The following is a 23,454-nucleotide window of genomic DNA, read 5'->3' as shown; positions in this document are numbered from 1 at the left end:
AACAACGGGCTGCGGACGCGAAAATGTGCGGCGCTTCTTCAGGAACTTCCGTTTCACGCGAGTGTTCCACAGCTGCTACGCCCGTTTCCATGTTCGCACACTAACACATTTCTACGCACCACTACCCGAACCGGAGACTGGCGAACATATGCGCCATACGGTTGAAAGAAACTGCTCGTTTTTTTTTTTTTTTTTTAAATATGTACGCTGTACTTCGCTTTTTGGTGTGGCGAATATATCGTGAATGCATTGTTTTATTATGCTTTTTTTTTAATTGGGAAGCCCGAGTTGTGCATTTAAAAGAAGGAAAAATAATTTCAGCTGATTAATTCGTCCAACGTATCACAGTAGCTGACTGCGTTATGTGCACACAGTTGACCTGTGCTGCCCGTCTGCAAGAAGAAGAAAAATACAGAAGAGTCCCAAAAGGTTAATATCAAGAAATGAAACAAAATAATGTTATGAGAATTCTTATATTCTGGCACGCGAACGACGACTCAGCTTTCTTGAGATAAACGTGTTTGTTTAGACTAGAGTATTTTTTTTTATGGAGCTCCCCCCTTTCGTAAACAGCCTGACGTCACGGGGTGTGCCAAAGCGAAGTGAGAGACGTGTGCTAAGAGCTGGCGAGCAGCCCATTTGCCACGCGCCGTGACTACCATGGGATCTGCTGCGATAGCATTGTCCGAGTACCTGCATTCGCTGCCATAAGCTGCCCGTCAGTTGTACGCCGAGAAGATCTTCGTCAGCAGCGAGCGGTAGAACCTGATCCTTTCCTCATAGACGGCTGGAAGAAAGAGATCCGAAGTGTTGACCAAACGTGCGATTCGGCGACATATATGTTTACCTAGCAATGGAATCGTGCCGTTCGCTTAAGGCGTATACGGTCTTGCCATGGAGGGACATGTGCGGACCATTGGTTGAACTCACTGAGCATTGTGCAGACGATTGACACCTACGATGGCGATCAAGAAGCTCAATCACGACGGAGTGAAACCAGATCGAGCAAAATCGCCGTCCGTTTATGCCCGTGTAGCAGCCGGCACTCCATCCAAAGCTGTCTCAACCGCGATCGAAAGTGCCAGTGTGACAGGGGCATCAATCGATGCTGCAAGAGGTCGTATAGTAGCAAACCGCTGTTCACGTAGTTCATACTAATCTAATACAATACGTCAAGTAGAGACTGAAAATCCGCCTCCGTGGCATGTGCTGTTTTCGTCGCGTAAACGCGAACGTGACCACATTTGTCCCGGCGGTTGCCTCCTGCGTTTGCTGTCTAAATTAACATCATCCAGCATGGAACAACTCGTCGGTACAACGAAACGTCTAGGTGGATGCGCACAAGAACACGATAAAAGCATGAACAGTCGCGATACACGAAGCTGTCAGCATCGCGCGCCGTGATTTTTTGGCCACCAAACACTCCCGTGCTTACCGGAAGGTCACGTGACCGATTCGTCGTGACGTGAGCCGGGAGAGGTCTATCAACGCCGTATAGTTCTTTTCACCTTGCGCCACGCGCGTGGCAAAGGGAAGCAAGCACAAAGGCGAAAACAAACAAAGCTGCGGCTTTCTGTTGAGCACAAGCGAACGGTGCTCGCGTGTACACATAAAGTACATCAATCAATTTGTTTACACGAACGTATAGATTGTTTATTTCGAAAGGTTGCAGACGACCGTCTGCTGGAGCCCGCACTCGTCGCCTCCGTTGCAGGAATTTCTATGCCGCGCAGAAGGCGATCGCTCATAAAAGTGACGGTCCGCATTTCTGCGAAATAAGCAGAGACTTCTGCCAGCTATATAATGTTGAGCGGACGCACAGACGAGGCTTACTTCAGAATGTCGTTTCTTCGCGCAGGCCTGTGACTCGTTGTTATTTCCAGTCTAGGACGAAGGCCTCACCCAGCGATCTCCAATCAGCCCTGTCTTGCGCTAGCTGATTCCAACTGGCGCCTGTCAATTTCCTATAGTTTCATCACCCCACATAGTTTTCTGCCGTCCTCGACTGTGCTTCCCTTCCCTTGGCGCCCATTCTGTAACTCTAATGATCCACCGGTAAGCTACCCTACCCTACGCCTTGCATAGCCTGCTCAGCTCCTTTCTTTTTTTTCTGTTAATGTCCAGTAGAATGTCGGCTACCCCGTTTTCTCTCTAATCCACACCGCTGTCTTCCTGTCTCTTAAGGTTACGCCTAACATTTTTCTCTATCCATCGCTCCGTGCGTAATCCTTAACTTCTCAAGCTTCTTTGTTAATCTCTAAGTTCCCTCCCCTTATATGTTACTACCGGTCGAATGTCTTCATTGAACGTTCTTTTTTTTTTTTTCTCAGCGATAGCGGTAAGCTCCCGGTCATGATTTGGTAATGCGTGCCGTATATTCTCATGTCTTCTGTTTCATTCTTCTGTGTCTTTCATTATACGTGTCCCCTGCGAGTAATTGATCTAGATAAACGTGCGCTTGCAAATACTCTAGAGTCTGACTGCCGATCATGAATCCTTGTTCTCTTGTCTGTTTGTTGAGAAATACCTTTGTCTTTCGCATATCTATATTTAATATATCATTGTATTATTCACCATATCATTACATTGTATTCAGCGTATTATTCACGCTTGCATTTCTCCCGCAATCATTTGTTGCAACTCACCACCGTCGTTCCTGAATAGGACAACGTCGTCTGCCGGCCGTAGATAGCTTAAGATATTCGCCGTTGATCCTCACTCCCGATTCTTTCCAGTTTAATAGCTTGAACACTACTGAGCATGGAGTTAATAGAATTGGTGAGACCGTGTTTCCTTGCCTGCCCCCCCCCCTCCACCCCCGCTTTCTTTACCAGTTTTTTTCGCGCTTGTCGTGATTAATTAGGGTAACTGCGGAGCCTTTATAGATATTTGTTAAGCTTTTCACCCATGCTTCCTTCGCTCCTTGATTGTCCACTTAGTATCTGTGTTGAATCATATGAATTTTCGTCATGGATATGGGTACCCCTTACTGAAGCCAGCCTATTCTCTTGGTTGGTTGAAGTCAAGTGTTACCCTGATTCTATTGGAAATTACCTTGGTGATTATTTTATACAATACTGAAAGCAAACGAACGGGTCTATATATATTACACTCAGCCATAACTTATTCTTGTATTTCTCTTATATACAACAAATTTCAGTCGGAGCAGAAGAGAAATGCTCGCAGGAATGTGAGAGACGGTGTAATCAGCAGAAGCCGCATTGGCTTGGTCGAAGCTTAACTTAATTGCAAGGGCAATGATGTCATTGCCATGACGTCCCAAATCTCGAGGTCCTCCCTCGATTTCGCTTCCTCATTAAACTACATTAAACTACAATAAAGTGTGCTAGCGTTGCCACCACGACGTCGATCTCATTTAGAACCGCGTTCTCTCAACTTACCGCTAAAGCTTCGCTTTCGCCTCGGAAATCCTGGCACAAAATTCCAAGGCTGTCGGATAATTAACGTCGAACCAGGTGTGTGCGATCATAATTACTTTCCCTACCTCTCTCGGTCGGTTGGATATTGCCGCGATCTGGGATGCCACTGCGAGCGCGAGGAATAACGGCCAGGCTCTACACGTAAACATATCGTATCGCTTACGGAGTCCGTGTCTTGTGTATAATGTATACGACTGCATTGTGTGCCGACCTGCCGAACCGTACACCTAAAGGGCAAAAGAATGGGTTCATAAAGAAGGCTTCTATGTTTTCACAGAACCATGGCTTCTTTCTTTTCTTTCCCGAGTAGGATCGGAAGGTTATATAACGCATAAGCAAGAGAAGAGATAAACATTGTTGGCTTCTGTTCAGACACAAATCAGCTGCTAGTCGTTGGGGCTTGCTTGCTTGCCTACGTTCTTTCTTTCTTTCTTTCTTTCTTTGAATGCATTGTTTAGCCGCAAGATCCCACAATCTCTGAGCCAATTCATGGTCGAGGCGAAGCACGCGGTGATTAGAATACATGGCCGCGACAACTGTAGCTCAGCGTATATCCAATGAGCCGACTATCAAAATTGTTTATTTAATTTCCTAATTATTTATATATTTCGTGCATTTATTTATTTATTTATTTATTTATTTATTTATTTATTTATTTATTTATTTATATCACCCACCAAGCTTCAAACATTTGTGTGGAGAGCGGCTTACAGGGCCTACAATGGAAATCAGCAGACAAAAAACAAAATCAAGTTCGGAATCGCAGCTTGAAATGTGCAATACTTTGGCAGGAATACATTAAACATAGAACAAAAGAAAACTATAAGTAGGATATAATGGCATGTATGTAACAAATTAAACTGCGCTTTAGTACGTGCCGTTGTAAGGCGGCACAAAATATGAATTATCACTGATGGAAACAAAGGCTGCATCAGGTGGTTCGAGGAAGCAATTACCTGAAGAATGTAAGAATGGAAGGGACATGAACCTTATAATGGTTATCGATGCTTTGAGAGTGATACCGATTGTATACCGAATACCGATTGTATTTTGTGATAAATTGTACCACACGCCTCCCTCACCTCTTCGTAGGCCTGTGAGGTCTTTCTAAAAAAAACGAAAAAAAAAAAGACAGACAATATGGCGTTATAGCAAGCCCGCTCTAGGCCATCGCCATCTGTTGCAAAGAGTCTCAGTATACCTGAATCCCATGTGAACGCGGCCACTGGTGAGAGAGGCGCGCTGTCGTTGTTCTTGCGTATAAAAATATATCACGTGAATTCGCCGAATGGTCGTACACGCAGCAGAATGACGGGTCGGCGGCTTAACCGTACAATTTTGTCACCGCTGTCGTCCTACCACTGCTTTCCAACACTTCTTTTTTTTTTCAGCAAGGTCGCAAGAACTGGTTTAACTGACAAACTTTTCACAACGGCGTATTGCTACGCACTCCTGATAGTATAAGAGTCGAACGTACTCTACGGAACTCGCCGTTAGGCTCGATCGTTTTGTCTGCAGTTTAACATGTCTTGTAATATATTCGTAATGCAACCTCCGCGACATGCTCATCACGTGTCTGCAATGTGTTTGCGATATTGTTACAGAGCGAAGGTGATGCCAGTACCGGAGCTGCGAATGAGGTAGAGGAAAACGAGAAGTGGGAAGGCTGCTAAACCTCCTGTTGAAGTCGATGAAAGACAGTCTTCCTAATAAGCGAGTTGGGGATAAGGTAGAGGGCGGAGTCACTGCGCACCGCACTTAACTGCGTCACCCATCGCGTGCAGGGTGTAGGGAGGATCGTCGGACTCTTAAATTTTTGACTGCACTATGGTCGGGATCGGCCCTTGTGCATTTTCACGTAGGACGACATGTCAATCATTTGTAAAAAAAAAAATTTCTGAAATTAGTACCAATTGTTTACATCGATAACAAGTTTCAGCATCCTGCTTGGACTCCTCGGACGGTGTTTAAAGTACAAGCGGGTGCGGCATCTTGCTGGACAGAACAACGCCCCGTCAGCCACGAAACGTCTGGCAACACTGGCGTGATGAAGAGCGCCGGCAGTGGCGTAGAACGCGATCATACGCATCTCATTTTTTTTTGGGGGGGGGGGGGGGGGGGGATTAACACCCACTTCTTTGAGTAGACTAGCTCGTGAATTACGATTGTTGCTGCCGGCCGTAGGCAATTTTTCAAAATTTGAAAGTGTGCGCCAGAACAGCCGGAATAACGCCGGTACAATGGGCAACGAAATGTCTGTAATGTGACAGCGTAACAATGAGCTCAACCCGACTCGTCGCCCGAGAAAGGAGAAGGTGCGGCACGCCTGGGTGGCAAACACGAAAATAATCCATCACCCATGGTCGAGTTTGCAACAAACACTTTCAGCAAGGAATTGCCACTTTTGTCGAAGCTCTGGGATAAAAAAATAACAACAAAAAGATATCCGGTAGTTGGCCCGTCGCGCTTTGTATACTTCTCGCGTAGCTCGTCTATTACTTGTGAAATTGACGACGGTTCATTTGCTACGGGCCGCGAAAGGCAGTGGTATTTCGCAGATGTAGTGTTGTCGTAGAGCCATCATGCGTGACCTTAAGACCACGCAAGGAGCACCCAGCTAATAGGAAAACTGGAGGCAGAAGCCGCAGATCTGGGTTATAGGCTTCTCAGCGCTGGGTTGAACTCGCATGGGCAGCACGCGGTCGATTACCTATTATTCATGGGTAGGGCGTTCATGCTTCAGGTGCGAATGAAACTACTGCTATGGGTAAACTGATCTGAATTACGCCATAAAGTATATATTATCGTAAAGTTTGTATCGACTTAACTGTGCGTACTCGTCTGTTTCACAAGCTCGGCCAAAATGGACAACGTTGAAAAAAAGACGGGTCTTGGACTTGTTATTTAAACATCGATTTGTTTGCCCTATGTAAACTTTCCAGAAGAGCACGGTATTTTAGAAACAACTTGAAATTTGCAATCAACGTACTTGTTCATATGATTGACAGAACATCCTGCAGGTTTGTCGCTCGCCACTCCATTCAGATTTCTTTTTTTTTTTTTTTTGTGGACAACTGGGCAAGCCTGACCAAGCTTGTGGCCTACACTAAAGACAACATCAACCTTGCACCTGCTTGCCGCGTTTTCTAACCCGTGTGCTAGCTTATGTACATAAGGAAGTGCAATTGCATTCCTTCTACTCTTAGGAACATCGCTCTTGTCGGAAAGCCTTTAACTGATTTTGCCACTTTTTCACAAGCTCTTGCGATAACACCAGTAGAGTGCCCTGCTTCTCTTAGTCTAGATACTTGCTTCTCACAACTATGTTGCATCCTGTGGTGGCTTGATATAACAAAGAAGAGTGTGTGCAAGAAATACAAATACCAGTTTTTACTACTTTATAGAGTGATCAGACGAAAATCTCAGTAAACGTTTCTCTGCGTTGGGATAACACTCCCAGCAAACGTGATCAGCTCCAGAATATACTATCCTTAAGTCCAAAAACTGTAACTGATTTTCAACAGGCAAATCACACGTGAAACTAAGGCCTTCACCACATTCTCTAAACACCTTTAACACATAACACTTCTTTGTACGTCAAATATTTTCACAGTAACAAGAAAATCAACATATCGCACAACCTTAACAGCCAAGTCACCGATGTTCTTTTGAATTCTTCTGTCCGCATAAGCCAAAAAAATGCTGCTGAGAACAGGTACAACGCTCCAATACAAACTCCCGATTTCTGTAAAAAAAGTTTTCGTTCCCACCCTTGTACGCAGAATTGAAATAAAGTGCTAAAATTTCCATGAAACATTCAACAGACGCAAGGGAGTTACACTTGTTCACCATTACCTTCGGTAATACATTACTTGACACACTGCATCAACTTGTTATGAGGTAGGGAGTAGTAACGAAATTGAACTGACGTTTGGAGACAAATAATGTGGCCGCACTTTGCAATGGAATCCCGCGTCTTAGCGCGAAGATCAGGGACACATTTGAGGCAAGAATATCTAGAACTAACTTCATCAGAGAAGATGTGTTTGGAATCGCAATTTCAAAATCATAAACACATCAGGCTTAGCTTAAGACGTGTCGAAAACGTACTGTCACGCGCGCGCGAAATATCTGCGTGCCGTTTTTTTCTGAGAAGATGTTTACCTGATTTTCGCTCCCTTTTATATGCGGTTAATAACCTTATCACAAGAGCAATGAGGTTTTAACGCGATAAAACCGTTTATAGTCCGTATACAACGCCGAATGCCTATGCATGCAGGCGACACAGGCGACACTGTAGCCTGTTTCCTCTTCAGATATATTCTGAGGCTGCAAGAAGTGAATGAATGAATGCTTTATTCGTGCTAATTAGTTGTGAAATGGACTCCAGACAAAAGGGTATAAAAAGTAGCTTTAGGACATGTAAGTCCCAGAAAAAATGTATAGGCCTGCATCATACAAGAACGGTGCGCAGGCACTATCTACGTCAGTATGCAATGACAAAACAACCCTTTCAACTATGGAGGAGGCAATATGCGATATACGAACCATCGTGGAATGAGAGACAGACAGAAACAAGGAAAGGCAGAGAGCTCAACCAGACGTACGTCCCGTTTGCTATCCTGCACAGGGGAGACGGGATGATGAATTAAAGGGACCCTGGAACACGTTTCTAATTATAATCATCACTATTAAGTTACGTCACCTCACGAATCTACTTTTTTTTCCTTCGAATCCTTCAAGCAAAAACGAATTTAAACGTAGTTATCGGACCCAGCACGGCTTTCTCTCTCCTTTCATTTCCGCCAGCGCGCTGGAAGCTACACAGGCGAAGACGGCCAGGGGGCGGAAGGGCGCAATCCCGAGCTGGCCCCGCCCAAAGGTTGAAAGTCTCGCCGGCGATGATGACGATTGATTGGCATCGCCATTTGAAACGGGACGATGACAAATAGTCACCTACAGCGTGCTTAAGTTAATCAGGTATGCTGTACATGCTTTTCATGCTAGCATTTTTGTAAACGTCCCCTTAATATATTTTGTCTTCTTAAAAACTTCTCCATTAACCTTGCACCGCTACCTATCATTGCAACGGATCCGGTAGTATCAATCTCTTTCTTGCTTGTTTTATTTATTTTTTTTTTTTTTCATGACGAACCGTGGCGGCTCCTCGTGGTGGCCAGAATTGACTAAGTCAAGCATGGGCTTCAAGTTAAGGCGCATTTTCTGAACACGGGGGTTATATATAGTGTCTTCCCGCCGCCAGGCTATAGCCGTGCTCGGCGCACGTTCTACCGAAAAGGCAACGGGTGCGACACCAATTTGCGGCCGCCGAACTCGCACATAGCTACGAAGACGATCAATGAACACGTCGCAACGTAAACGGTCGAAGTTACGCGAACATAGTGGGAGAAAAGCGTTCGCGAAGTCGTTGGCAAGGCACCCGAACAAGCGCGCGTCGATTGAAAACATACACCGCGAACCAAGCACACTCGGCCGCGAGAGCTTCCTTCTCGTATTCGCACGACCCCGAGGTACCCATGAGGGAAATCCGCGGACTATTTTCTTCTCGCGGGAGGAAGCAGTGGCATTACGCCAGTTACAAACCGCAACTTTTCCAAATCTTGTCTCTCTCAATAAATTCTACCCACACTGTTATGCAGATCGTTGCCCTGGCTGTGGCAGCTCGCCCGCAATCTTCCACGTCACGATTGAGTGCACTGCAAACCTCTTTCCTCGCTTGCCAACTCTCCTTTACCCTCTACGCAACAAAGAGCTGTGGGACGATGCCCTCCGCGACGGACCTCCCGAGGTCCTCCGAGCTGTGATACAACGGGCTCGAAACATCGCCGGAATCATCTTAGGGACCCTGGACTGAGGATTCCTCCCACACTGCTCTCGCCATTCAAATATTATTAATAAAGATGCTTTACTCTCTCTCTCTCTCTCCGGGCACTTTTGCTTCTCAATATCTGCCTCTGCCTATAGTGCTATGGAGCACGATGCGCTTTGCTCGGTGTAACGGCCGCTTGGATTTCCGTTCAAATGGGATCATACTTTAGAAGAGCGAACTGCTGGGCTAGTTAGTTATCCGACATAATGAACGAGTTTTGCACCAGAACCACGCACACGAGAAGGAGACAACGCGGGCGCTTGCTTCAACTGTTTAATGAGCGTAAAAGCATCCTACATATATAGCCCTCCCAGGCCCCGAGTGCATGTGCACGCGTACAACGCATCAAGCATATTCGAGTAACAAACACGTTATACGAGTAAGCGTGAAGGGAATTTCTGCTCGGCCTCGCACGGAGAAACAGGTGTGTCACTGACACATTTCGGACCAGCCTTTCGAATGTAAAACGCTTCCAAGGTTTCGCGTGCCGTTTGTTGCCTGCCTCTACCCAAAATCCTCACATCTCGGAACCGTGGAATACAATTGGTGCAGTGTTTTACTAGCCGTTCGCCATCATTATTTTCAATATCTTTCGCATGTTCCCTGTGTCGGTCACTGACGCAACGCCCGGTCTCTGCAGGGCTTGCACCGATTGTATTCCACGTTTCCGAGATGTGAGGATTTTGGGTAGAGGCAGGCAACAAAGGGCACGTGAAACCTTGGAAGCTTTTTACACCAGAAAAGCTTGTCCGAATTGTGTCAGTGACACATCGGTTTTTTGTACGAGGCCCGAGCAGAAATTTCTTTCACGATATACTCAGATAACGTGTGTTCTATATTTTTTTTTGCCCAAATCTACTTGATGCCTTGTACGCGTGCGCATACACTCCGGATCTGGGAGGGCTATATATGTAGGATGCTTTTACGCTCATTAAACTGTTGGAGGATTCGCCCTTGTTGTCTCCTTTCTTGTGTGCACGGTTTTGGCGCAAAACTCGTTTATTATGTAAATGGGATCATCGCGGCCGATAGAGTCCGTAATAACGAAGCGGTAGTTTTTTGTCGTCAGTGGTTGGCCCGTGTAACAGGGGCGCACGTAACATAAGGCTTGCTGCTTCACGATGCGCCTTCGGCGCTCGCGCTATTTTGCCAGCGAGCTGCCAGTGCCAGGGTCGTCGGCCCCCCGACGGGAGGCGAACCTTTACTTACTTGAAGCATGAGCTCGCTCTGCGTACGCTCCGACCAGCCCCGAATGTGAGCTTCAGTAAACCTCCAACGGATATCTTAACATAAAACGAATTCGCAATACCAATGTGTCATTATTCATTGGTCTGCTAACGCGGCATCTGCCTAAACCCTCCCCCCACCCTCCTCTTATGTAAAATATAGATGGGAGGACACCTAAGCACTCCTCACGAGTTGTGAATGCGAAAGCTCCTTTGAGTTTTCTGCTGCGACTAATGCACCGTGGCGGTGCGTGCTGCCCGAGCCAGCAAGCAGCAGCAGCAGCCTGCAGTGCCAACGTCCAACGCGGGCAACGTCGACGTGGCGATGCCCATCGGGCGATGCGTCGCATCGACGGGATCGCGACGCGACTCGACGCGACATCGACGTGACGCGTCGCGGCCCCTCATGCAACACCTGGCGCACTAACGCCACAGGAGAGGTGTTTTCTTTCGCCCGCTCTTCTCCGTCGAGGCGCGCTCGTACCGTGGCGTCGCAGCCAATGGGAATTGAGGTGCCGTTTCTCTGCTACAGACGCCAGCTTTCGCGTTCGATGAGCCACTTGACGCTTTCGCATCGATAATAAGTGCGTCCTGTATTATGTCCTATATAGCGTCTCTGCACCGAGAACTACGAGACGAAGACGAAGTTACTCAGTGCTAGAACGCATCTGTCCCAGCTAGCCAGTTTTTCGTCAAATTTTCATCAGTCTCTGGGGCAGTTTCCGCGTCCTGGCTTGAGGCGATGGACGCGGAACGTTCCGCAGGCCCGTGCTGCCAGAAGTCTGCAACGGCAATCTCTTCTATGAGTCAAGGCACCTGGTCAACCACCAGTGACCGCTCAAGAGAGACTCCTACTCCTGTGGCCATGGATGCAGAGCCTATTGCCGGCCCGTCTGGCAAGATCACTACATTAAGAAGTTCCTCACGGAAACGAGGCACCTGGTCCAGCACCAGCGAAGACACAGAGGTCTACTCCATCACAGGTGATGACTCATCTGATGACAGCTTCGTGTCGGTGAGGAGCCGAAGGGCTAAAAGGAGGCTTATCAAGGCGTTGTCACCAGCGAGTACGTCAACCATGCAGGCAGGTAGTGAACGCTGGCCGCACACCATCCTCTTCATGCCAGTGGATTCTTCTGTCAACCTTCGAGTATTGAACAGGCAAGCTCTCTCTGTTTTTCTTGAGGGAAAGGCGCCAAACGAAATCAAGGAAGTCCGGCTGAACACACGAAAGAATGTTCTAGCTGTCGACACAACCCGTGGAACCACGCTGGAGACGCTACGACAGATAACAGATTTGGGCAACATAAAAGTACGATCGGTCATACCTATGGATGGGGCCTGCACTGCAGGTGTGATCTACGATGTTGACTTGGCTATTTCGAACTCGGACCTGCCAATTCTGATCAAACCGGCATACGAAGGAATGGTCATCACGCACGTATGCCGACTTGGCAACAGCCGTTGTGTGAAGATTGTGTTCAAGGGGGATTCCATCCCTTCGCTCGTAAAGGTCGGTCACTTCCGACATGTCGTACGACGGTTTATCCCAAAGCCGCTTCAATGCCACAAGTGCTTTAAGATCGGACATGTTAAGGGCGCCTGCGCAAACTCCCCAATATGCCCCCGGTGCGCGGAGTCACACACGGTAGATGTCTGCCATGCCACAAACTTTAGGTGTGGCAACTGTGAAGGAACCCATGAAGCGACGTCTAAAGAATGCCCAAGAATCAAAAAAGAGTTCGAAGTTCTGAAGCAAATGGTGAGGGATAACTCAACACATAGAGAAGCCTCAGAAAAGATCCGGCGTCGACGTCGTCATCGACGGAAACGCTCAAGACAGGGTGGAGCTCGTGCGCCGCTTGCGCCAACGCCATCATCTTCAAATAGAACGCCCGAGAGCACAAGGAGGCCTCCGACGGGAAATTCTGCCCCCGTGGAAGAGTGGCCGGCGCTTACAAGCTCTCAGTCTTCTAAGGAGCCTCCACGCTTGATGCTCCCATCGAAGCCCGCTTCTGTCGGTGAGGCTTCAACAGTCGACTGCCAAATGATCCCGGTGCTGCGATCCATTGTGAATGTCATCAGGGCCATGCTGACAAGCATTGACACTCCATCTGCTCGTAGTGGACTACAAGTGCTCGACGCGCTGAGCCCCGTCCTAGCAAGCCTTGAGTGAAGCCATGACTGACAATCACAAGTCATTTCGTAAGGAGGTCAGAGAAGCGTCGATCCTTCAGTGGAACGCGAGAGGTCTAAGATCTCGCATCGCCGATTTTCGTCAATTTGTTCTCACTAACCGCTTTCCAATCATTGTCATCTGTGAACCAAGATTATCCCATCCAATGAGACTATCCGGCTACGAGACAATATTCTCATCAAGCGACATCAAAAGTAGCAAGGTGGTCGTGTTTATTCGCCGTGAACTCACTCACGTCGTCCAACCGGTGCAACATCATGACGACAATCAGTATGTGTGCATGACTGTTAAAAATAGGAAAGTCACCTTTGCACTCTTGGGGGTGTATCTGTCTCCATCAAGTCGATTTGACACCAAAAGACTAGAAGACATCTTGAAAACACAACCTGGTCCATGGATTATCACCGGGGATTTCAACGCTCACCATGCCATTTGGGGAAGCTCAAAGGTTAACGCGACGGGAAGACGACTAGCTTCATTAGCTTCCAACAATGGTCTCTACCTGCTGAATGACGCGAGTCCAACATTTCTGCGGGGAATAACGTACAGCAGCTGCCTCGATTTGACTTTCGTCTCCCACCGCCTCGCCACACATGTTAAGTGGTTTTTGGACATTGAAACGCACGGAAGTGACCACATCCCCACTTACCTCAAGATCAAGGGAATGTCCAACACGTCTACGTTCACCACGATACGAAGAATAGATTGGTCTGTCTTTAAATCCCAGATTGAGGACGCTTGTCACAAAGGCCTCTCTTGTGGACTTCAACAAGCTATTAAGAAAACGGCACAGACGGCCACGCGCACACTTACGTGTTCTCCAAGGTATTCTGAATTCGACCTGGAATTGGAGCGGCTTCGTGCGATTCGCCGTCGTGCCGAAAGGAGATATCGACGCACTAAGTCAATTCAGGATCTCAGAACAGCCAGGCGAATGCAAAAGAAGATACAACGCCGAATGGATAAACTTGAGGCTCAGCGTTGGTCGAAATTTTGTGCGTCGCTATATCCACGCAAACCGCTATTTCAAATATGGAGAACTGTGCGAGGTCTACGTTCTGTTCCGGAACAGCGTTTCCCGTTTAAGGCCCTAGCACTATTCCAGCGCCGACAAGACATTGATGTGGCGGAAGACTTCTGTGCTATGATTGCGGGCCAGCCAACTCGCGCAGGTTCGCTTACATTGAACCGTATTCCAGATTCACGCGATTCACGCATGGATCTGCCTTTCACGACGCAAGAGCTTGACGCGGCGCTCGCCCTATGTAATCGGTCGTCGTCGCCTGGTCCGGATGACATATCTTACCGCATGCTATGTCACCTTGGTGAACGGGCACGAAGTGCACTCCTTCATATCTATAACGAGTCCTGGCAAGAGGGCAAAGTTCCTCAAGATTGGAAGCTCAGCCGCCTGGTACCGCTTCTTAAGCCTGGCAAGTCTCCCTTAGAGATTACTTCATACCGACCAATTGCGCTGGCAAGTTGCATTGGGAAGGTGATGGAGCGAATGATCCTCGCCAGACTTGAGTGGTATCTTGAACATTACGAAATCTACCCGGACGCCATGGCTGGTTTTCGACGTCACCGATGTTCTATCGACAACGTTATCGATCTGGTAACCTATGTTCAACACCAAAAGACGTGTAAGAGGTTATCTGTCGCAATGTTCTTAGATATAAAGGGAGCCTACGACAACGTTCTTCATGACGCCATACTTGAAGCATTGGAATCGGTGGGCCTAGGCGGTCCATTATATCGTTGGACTCGCAGTTATTTACATAGGCGGTCTCTATTTCTTACCACTGAAGCTGGCCCAACCTCGCAATATTATACGCACCACGGAGTTCCACAAGGTGGTGTCTTGAGTCCCACGCTTTTCAACCTTGTACTCATTGGTCTCGTGGAACGACTTCCGAACACAGTTAAAATTTCAATGTATGCCGATGACATCTGCGTGTGGGCATCTGGTGTGACACGGCCGCAAGTACGCGCCAGGCTTCAAAAAGCTGCCACGTCAACATCGGCCTACTTAAATGAACAAGGCCTCAAGATCTCGCCAGAAAAATGCGCATTGGTCGCGTTTAGCCGGAAGCCAATGAGATCATACGATGTCTCTATCGACGGTCAAAACATTCCTTATGTCAGGACGCACCGATTCTTAGGAGTAATCATTGATCGCGACCTCTGCTGGAGTCCTCATGTGGCCTACCTAAAGAAGCGCCTGACGGATATTTCTAATGTGTTTAAGTTTCTTGGAGGAAATGTCTGGGGTACTTCAGTACATGCAATGATGCAACTGTACAGACGCTCTTTCTTGGGCATTTGCGATACAGCTTGCCTGTGCTGACCAACACCTGCAGAAGTAATATCCGTACACTCGAAAGCGTCCAGGCCCAGGCGCTTAGAGTGTGTCTTGGATTGCCGCGGTGTTCGTCAACGGCTGAAACCATTGCGATTGCACACGATTTCCCAGCCAAGACCCATATAGTCATGGAAGCACTCAGAGCACACGTAAGACACCTTGCTCGAGCCCCTGCCCATCATCTAGCCACACTGCCGGAGGATCGACCACGTGCTTCTTTTTGTGAAACTGTCCTGCCCTATCGTGCATACCTTCCATCAGGTTATACAACTTCAGCGAAAGTTTCGTTTCCACCATGGTGCTTGGCTCAAGCAAAGGTTCGACTTATCGTACCAGGCATACGAACAAAAGCCCAACTCTCGTCTCCAGCACTCAAGCAGCTTTCACTGCTCTTGCTATACGAGACGTACAACGATCATCATCATCTGTATACTGACGCTTCAACCACGGTGAATGGGTCTGCAGGATCGGTGATCTTTCCTGCAAAACCTTCCACCATAAAGATTCGACTCTCTCACCAGACTACATCGACTGCCGCGGAGCTTGCTGCTATTCGTTGTGCACTTCGTGTAATTTCTGAAGAAATACCCAAGAAATGGAGCGTGTTCACTGACTCCAAGGCTGCACTTCATTGTTTGGTTTCTGCCTTACGCCGAGGACCCCACGAACAACTAGTTCTAGAAATCAGACTGCTGCTTCACCACCTCGTCGAGCAAGGACACGACATCACATTGCAGTGGATTCCAAGCCACTGTGGCATAATGGGCAATGAACTTGCCGACGCAGCAGCACGATCTGCACATGAGGAGGGCTTGCAAGACTCCATTCCATTCTCAAGAACAGACGCTGCAACGAAAATTCGTGTGCTTGCAAATGAAGCCATCAAAACTTTATGGAACACACCAAGCTTAAAACATACACGTCTACACCGACTGGACCCATCCCTTTGACTTCGACCCCCATCTGGACTCTCTCGACTAGAAACAGCAGTACTTTGCCGACTGTGGCTTGGTGTCGCCTACACAAGATCCTTCGCCTTCCGAGTCGGTATGGACGACAGCGCGGCTTGCAGACACTGCGGCGGCGAGGAGACCATCGAACACGTGCTCTGCCACTGTCCTCAGTACAGCGCGCACCGGCTGTCACTAGCGACCACGTTGGCACGCCTTGACGACAGGCCACTTTCAGAACAGTCAGTTTTGGAATGCCGACGTGAACTGTCGTCGCAGCAAAAGTCGGTCAAGGCTTTGTTGACTTTTCTACGTGACAGTGGCCTATTAGAAAGACTATAATGACCCCATTTCATCCCTTTTCATATTTTTTTTCTCACGCTTTTATTTTTGTCACGCTCTTCTTTCCGTCTTTACTTCCCCTTTCCCTTCCCCTAGTGCAGGGTAGCAAACCGGAGGTTTTAAGTCTGGTTAACCTCCCTGCCTTTCTCTCATTTGCATATCTCTCTCTCTGCACCGAGTTAGAGCACCGGACCTCAGCGCTGTCCCTATAGACTGAAGAAGGCACCATGCTTCGTTAACGCTCCTGGGTGGTTCGTATACGACGAGGAGTTACTCCAGAGGCGCACCTCCACTCTAGTGAATTCAAGTGTACGTCGAGAGCACCCTATTAGAATCACCCCGGAGTGCCCATGAAGCGCAGTGATTACTTCAGTTTAAGAGCGTTGCGCTGACAATCACTTTCTCGCGTACTCTAGGTTGATCTTTTATTATTATGATTTTTTTGCTAGCATGTAGCAGTAACCATCCACACGTTAACGAGGACGTAGTAACTCTGCCTGAGGACATCGGCTTTAAGTAGAATAAAGGAGGTGTTAATGAACCTAGGACGAAGAACAGTAAAAGACGGCTGGGGAATCGCCGGCGCCAACGCGGGGAACACAAAGATTAGGCTCTAGCGCAATAAGTTTGGATCACGTTCGATGGTTTGCCACCACAAACCACGGATTCCGAGGACGGATAATAAGGTAAAATGGCGATAAGGTAAAAGGGCCGAGCTAGGTGGCATCCGCCACTACAAAGTTTCAAAGGCGATGGTCATAACGTCTGTCTCAATCCATTCATGCATCCATTTATCCATCCTTTTATCCATCCATCTACCCATCCTTCTATCCACCCGTCCGTCAGTCAGTCACTCAATCAATCAAGTTGAGTGCCGAGTGGAAGGACGTTGTGTAGGATCGAAGATGTCCGATAAGGGATTCGATGCAATTACGGAAACGCGACGGCGCGCGTTTCTGACGTTGCTCACTGCGCTTTTCGTGTACCCATCCGCACGAGCCATCGGCCTGTCCCGCAAACGGGCCGACCTTGATTATGCTTTCCTGTCGCTGTGCATATATGCACGCGAGCCAAGAGCGCGCCGGAAGAGCGCGCGCAACTGACGCGCAATAAGTGCCGGGGTTGCGTGGCGTAGTCTCGCAGATAGGCTCTCGTTAAGGCGACGCCGTATGCCGCCAGTATACGTACACGCGCCTGTAGTGCCTTGCAGATGGACGCGTTACAACGGCCGAGACGTTCGAGCGTAATGTGCGCGGTGGGCATCGCGAGTTGAGCGCAAGATGGTATTGACATCGAGAGGCAGTGATAGGGTCGATGACGCGCGTTGAAGCGCACGCCACTGAGCTCCAGCTCCGGCTCGTCCAACTGGCTGAAGGGGCTGCTGGGACCCAAGACCTCCCAGCCTGCATCTGAGGCGGCGGCACTCGCCCCCCTGACCTGCGTGTCGGGGGGTGGGTAGATCACCTTATCCGTTGGAGAATGAAGTTTATTCTATCTATCCACAAACAGTCGCCACGAACAAAAATACAGACGCGCGCGCAGAGGCAAACCCAAACGGACGCAGAGACGTGCGCGAGAGTGAGGAGAGCTAAAGAAAATGAAGAGAGAGGACCCGGAAGCGGGGAAAGAAAAGGAAAGATAAGGTAAAGAAATGATATTCGCACACACAGAACCAACGTACGCAGACACGCACAAACACCTAAACGAGTATAAATAAATAAGTTCAGCCACAGACACAAGCACACAAGCACGCACGCAAAACAAATACAAGGGCAGGCCCCGCAGCGTATACAGACGGGTCCATGCGTGCTTGCCGCACACACGCGCATACTGGGTGGCGGTTTAAAAAAAAAATGTGCGCTGACCACTGCGTGAACTGGAGCTGCAGCCAGTGTTCGAAACTGCTTTCCATCCAGCAGCCCTTCACGCCCACTCGAAACGGGAAGGTGTAAAGAGGGATTTTGAAAGAGCTTTCTCGTATAGGCAGGCTTTTAAACCCATGTATGACAGCATACATCTCCACTGTCTGGAAAATCGGCTAAGCTGTCAGTCACCGTTGCGTTTCTTCTTTCCCTTTTCCTCCTCCTTCTTCTCGAAGTGGCCACGCATGCATTGGTTTGAAAAGTGACATTCGAAGACAGTCTTCGCACCCATCTCCTTCGTTTTTTCCTCTCAGATACACAGGACGGTGGATCGCGAAGGAAGGCTACGAGATTGCTAAGTATAAGCACAACGAGTGTTATAGTAAACACGTACAATGTCTTACCTTTCAGGGCAGTAAAAAAATACATTCCGGAGGTTTATGTGCCAAATCACGGTATCATTTTGAGGCACGTCGTATTGGCTTACTCCTGATTAATTTTGTCCACCTATATATTTCAACGTGCACCAAATGCACGATACACAGGACTCTTTTTCTTTTTTTTAGCAGCGCAACGTCATACCTATTAAGCAACCGCGGCGGGTTTAGGGCAGTAAGAAAGCACGGAAATGGGCCGAGGCAAGAAGAATCGTCAACCTACATCAGGCTTTTGATGCGGATGGAACACGTCCTCGTCATTGAGACAGAACCAGTGTCGGAAGACGTGTCAATATCGGAGACAACCTGCAGGCACATCAGCAGGTGGCACTGATGGAGGAAGCGGAAATAAAGAGAGAAGGCAGGGATGCTAACTAGAAATGCGTCTAGTTGGCTACCCTATTCTGGGGGACTGGAGAGAGGGAATAGATGATATATTCAGTCAGCGGTTGTTGACCTATAGAGATCGAAATTCTAAAACTGTGTCGGGATGCGTGAGAAATCGAGGTTAGGAATATGAATGCGGCCTTCCTGATATTCAATTCGTATTGTAATAGGGATCTGAGCATCCGCGGTGTCCCTAATGTTGGGATTTAAGCAAATATGCGGGAGTTATATTTGCCCTCATGTAAAGACCCAAGCATGTGATTGTTGCTGGTTAGCTGCTTCGAAGGAAACTTCACGGCGCGCACATTTTGCCTGTAAATACGCGGGAACATAGAAATCTGGTTTAATAGGGACACGCATGCATTGACAACGGGTGTACTTATTTCGGTATAATTAGATACGACGCTTGCATTCGCAAGTGAAGAAAAGGCCAGTCAACTGTCAGGCGCAATTAGAATCAGTTTCAAACAAAAGATCATCAATTGCCAATAAAAGAAGTGCACGAATAGCCTGTCAACATCTTACTATATCCTTATGGCAAATAGGCTTTCAAAATAATGGATGGCTGATGGACGACTAGCTTTACAAAAACGCCCAGTAAACAGCTGTAGAGTATATGTAGCAGAGAAAGAAAAGAAAAACTGCTGGAAGGCTTGTGTGCCATAGACACGTGTAAAAGAGTCAGTTGCAAGGAAAGCATTACCGGTAGTGGCCCAAGAGATAAAACTGGTGCATGACTAGACTGCAACAAAGGCTTAAATAAAGCAAGAAAAAACCACAGGTTGCCAGGCAAGCTTCCGCCGCTATGCCATAAACAAAACTGGGATTAGGTGTTTTGTTTTTGTATTGCTCTGAAAATATTTGCTTTTGTTTTGCGTCTGATAACCTGTGATAATTTGTTTATCAGAAGGGGAAGTAAGGCAACTTTAATAGTAAGTTGTTGCGAATAGTTTTGTTACTTTCTATATTCGAAACCACCGAATAGATAATTTATCGAATACGAATACGAATAGTTGGTGTCTAATAATCGATTAGTACTCGAAATTTTAAATAGTCACCCACCCAATGTACACTGCAGCAGCAAAACGGAAAATATAGTTGCGTAAGTACTACATTACATAGAATCAGTATCTTAGGAACAACATTAAAAAATTACAATGCCTTGAGTAAAAACAAAGTATTTAATAGTAGAAAACGCGCGTTACGCGCATCTAATCTACCGTTAGCTGCTTTACTGCTTTGCAGTGCTTAGAGGAATTAAGTCATGGCAACGACGACGGCGACGGCATGACATCGGCGATGGCCATGGTAGCGTGACAGTGATGTCGTGGCATGACGGGGACAGGAGGACGGCTACGTTTCTTCGATTGGCATCTCGATAGCGTTCGTCGTGAAAGGGAAGCTCAGAATGGCGGTCGCGCTGAAAGACGAATTGCCAGCAACCTCGCTTCATTTGGCCCTGAACTACTCCGCCATCCTAAATGTTACCAAAACTAATCGCCACTGCTACGACCTTCTTTAGGCTAAACGTTACTCTGTATCTCAGTTATGGTATATATACCAATGAGAACGATTTAAAAATATGCGGTGCGGAAGGATTTGTATTGGTCTGCATGAGTAATGATCGTTTCCGAACGTGTTCCACAATCATGGTCGACAAGCTTCACCGCAGGGTTGGTAGGTGGCAGAAGCAGCAAAAGTCTCTATAGCAAAAGTGCACGTCGTTTTATCTGCAACAGATGTCGCGCCTATGAGCGAGCCACACGAACAAGAAATACCCCCATAAGCTTATCAACAAGTCGAGTTTCCTCTTTGGCACACAGGCCGCAGAATGTGGTATATCGGGGCTATATGCAGTGACGTCATCATTGCCGCCATATTATACGAGTAGTATAGCCAGCACGGTGAAAATTTATGCGTTATCTATATGTATATCCGCTTTTTCTTTTTCAGCAGCACGTTGGAATCTGTGAATTTTACTACACAATGGCGTGCGTGACATAATGTTAATGCTTCCGACTCGCGCTTTTATTCTTCTCCCATATCGCGTTTCTATTAAAACCCGTCGGCGCTGTTTCAACGCGTGTACAAAGCCAGAGAAACGCCAAATGAGGCACCGTCACGCGATGTGATGTGTTGCTGCGATCGCTGAACAGAGGGAAACGGTCAAACGACGTTCTTGTTAGAGCATCACACGTACCTGTGGTCGCCTTCCAGGGGATAAGCACTGGTACCAGCGACGTCGCCATATTTAAGGAGAGAGAGAGAAATGATGTATGGGGAGGCTAACCGGAGGTAGTCCCAGCTGGCTACCCTGCACGGGGGGAAGGGTTAAGGGGGATAAGAAGAGAGAGTGGAAGGAGGAAATAGATAGAAAGAGAGATTAGCACAAACAAACTGCGTACGCTATGGAGTGATATGGGGCGGCGTTCTTAAATGTCTAACACGAAGTTGAAGGCCGGAAAGCACGATGAAGGGCTGCGCATTATCTAAATCCGCTTATCTCCAGCAGCAAAACAGAAGCTGTGAATAGAGCTACGAAATGGTGCGCGGGACGTCATGTGAATACTCGGCGTCATCAAGACCGCCATATTGACAAATGGGGGCACGTTAAAGATCCCCTTGGTGGTCCAAATTAATCCGGAGTCCCCCACTACGCGGCGTGCCTCCTAATGGAATTGTGGTTTCGGCACGTAAAACCCCAGAATTCAATTGAATTCCGTATCGCAGTACAGCCAGCATGGCGAAAGGCTACGCGTAATCCAGATCCGCTTGTTAACTCCATCATCAAACTGGAAGCTGCGAATACGCCTACAAAATGGCGTATGCGTAACGCCATCTGAATACTCCTCAAGAGCGTGGCACGTGACGGGCTTTTGGAGACCGGTGTACCCAAATTACGAACCCTGTGACTTCGGTGCCGGATGGTGTAAGGTACTCTTTCATCATCATCAGCCTATTTTTATGTCTACAGCAGGAAAGAGGCTTCGCCCCGCGATCGCCAATCACCCCTGTCTTGCGCTAGCTGATTCCAACTTGCGCCTGCAAATTTTCTAATTTCCTCACCCCACCTAATCCTCTGCCGTTCTCGACTGCGCTTTTTTTTTTTTTGGCACCCATATGGTAACTCTAATGGCCCACTGGTTACCTACCCGACGCAATACGCTGCCTGCCCAGCTCCATTTTTTTCTCTTAATGTGAACAATAATATCGGTTATGCCCGTTTGCTCTCTGATCCTCACTGTTCTCTTCCTGTGCCTTAACGTTACGCATAACATTTTTCGTTCCATCGTTCTTTGCACGGTCCTCCTTAACTTGTTCTCGAGCTTCTTTATTAACCTCCAAGTACCTGCCATGTGGGGCGGCAACCCGCGCGAGTAAGCCGAGTTGCTATTACGGGCATTGACGAATGTCGCCATATGGTCAAATTCGCCATCTTGGCAGTTATGATTGGCCCAAGCGGCTGCTACGGCTCCTCTTATTGGCTCAGAACGCGCGACGTTACAGAATCTGACAATGTAGAGGCATTTGACGATATCCGGAATAGCTCTCCCGGTCTTCTAGACTGACCTCGACACTCGCTTAAGCACTTCGTACTAACACTGGCCTTCCTATCGCTTTTCAGCTCAGTCGAGTCCTTATTACTACAAAAATGTCCAGCAGCAAGCAGACAACAGGCCTGACGGGGTCAAGGGCCCTTGCGACGCACTCAGCATCGCATAGCACAAAATAAAACAGGCTACAGCATTTATTGACATGACAGCGTCCTAATTAAAGCAGCTACAGACATGACAAGGACTTAATAACAATTCTACGTATCCGCACAACCCATTACCCTGGAAGCAATACTCTGAAAATTAAGTTCGTGTGAATGTTCGCATGATTGCTACTAAGTATAACTTGAACGACCTATTAAAAGTTTTATTTTATTTCTAGAGATAAAGTGTATGCAAAAGAAGTGCCTATAAAATCAATACTGCTGTGACACACTCAAGCTCTTGAGTGTCATAGCGGATTCTAGCTATAGGAATAATAAATTTATGTCTTATAAGCACTATGGCTAGCACATCAAAGTGCACAAGATACTTCTGCGTTTGTCTTGTCTTGTCTTCATCATCATCAGCCTGGTTACGCCCACTGCAGGGCAAAGGCCTCTCCCATACTTCTCCAACAACCCCGGTCATGTACTAATTGTGGCCATGTCGTCCCTGCAAACTTCTTAATCTCGTACGCCCACCTAACTTTCTGCCGCCCCCTGCTGCGCTTCCCTTCCCTTGGAATCCGGTCCGTAACCCTTAATGACCATCGGTTATTTTCCCTCCTCATTACATGTCCTGCCCATGCCTATTTCTTTTTCTTGA

General features: G+C 47.7%; 1 protein-coding gene across 1 annotated transcript in view; it reads left to right on the top strand.

Annotated features, from left to right (window-relative positions):
- Window positions 1-23,454, top strand: part of LOC126527822 (major facilitator superfamily domain-containing protein 4A-like) — a 393,450-nt gene that overhangs the window by 1,477 nt on the left and 368,519 nt on the right. The gene's annotated exons all lie outside the window — the stretch shown is intronic.

The sequence above is a fragment of the Dermacentor andersoni genome, chromosome 9, assembly GCF_023375885.2.
Source record: "Dermacentor andersoni chromosome 9, qqDerAnde1_hic_scaffold, whole genome shotgun sequence".
NCBI lineage: Eukaryota > Metazoa > Arthropoda > Arachnida > Ixodida > Ixodidae > Dermacentor > Dermacentor andersoni.
Note: the sequence above shows the minus strand (reverse complement) of the source record. Positions and strands in the feature narration are given on the sequence as shown.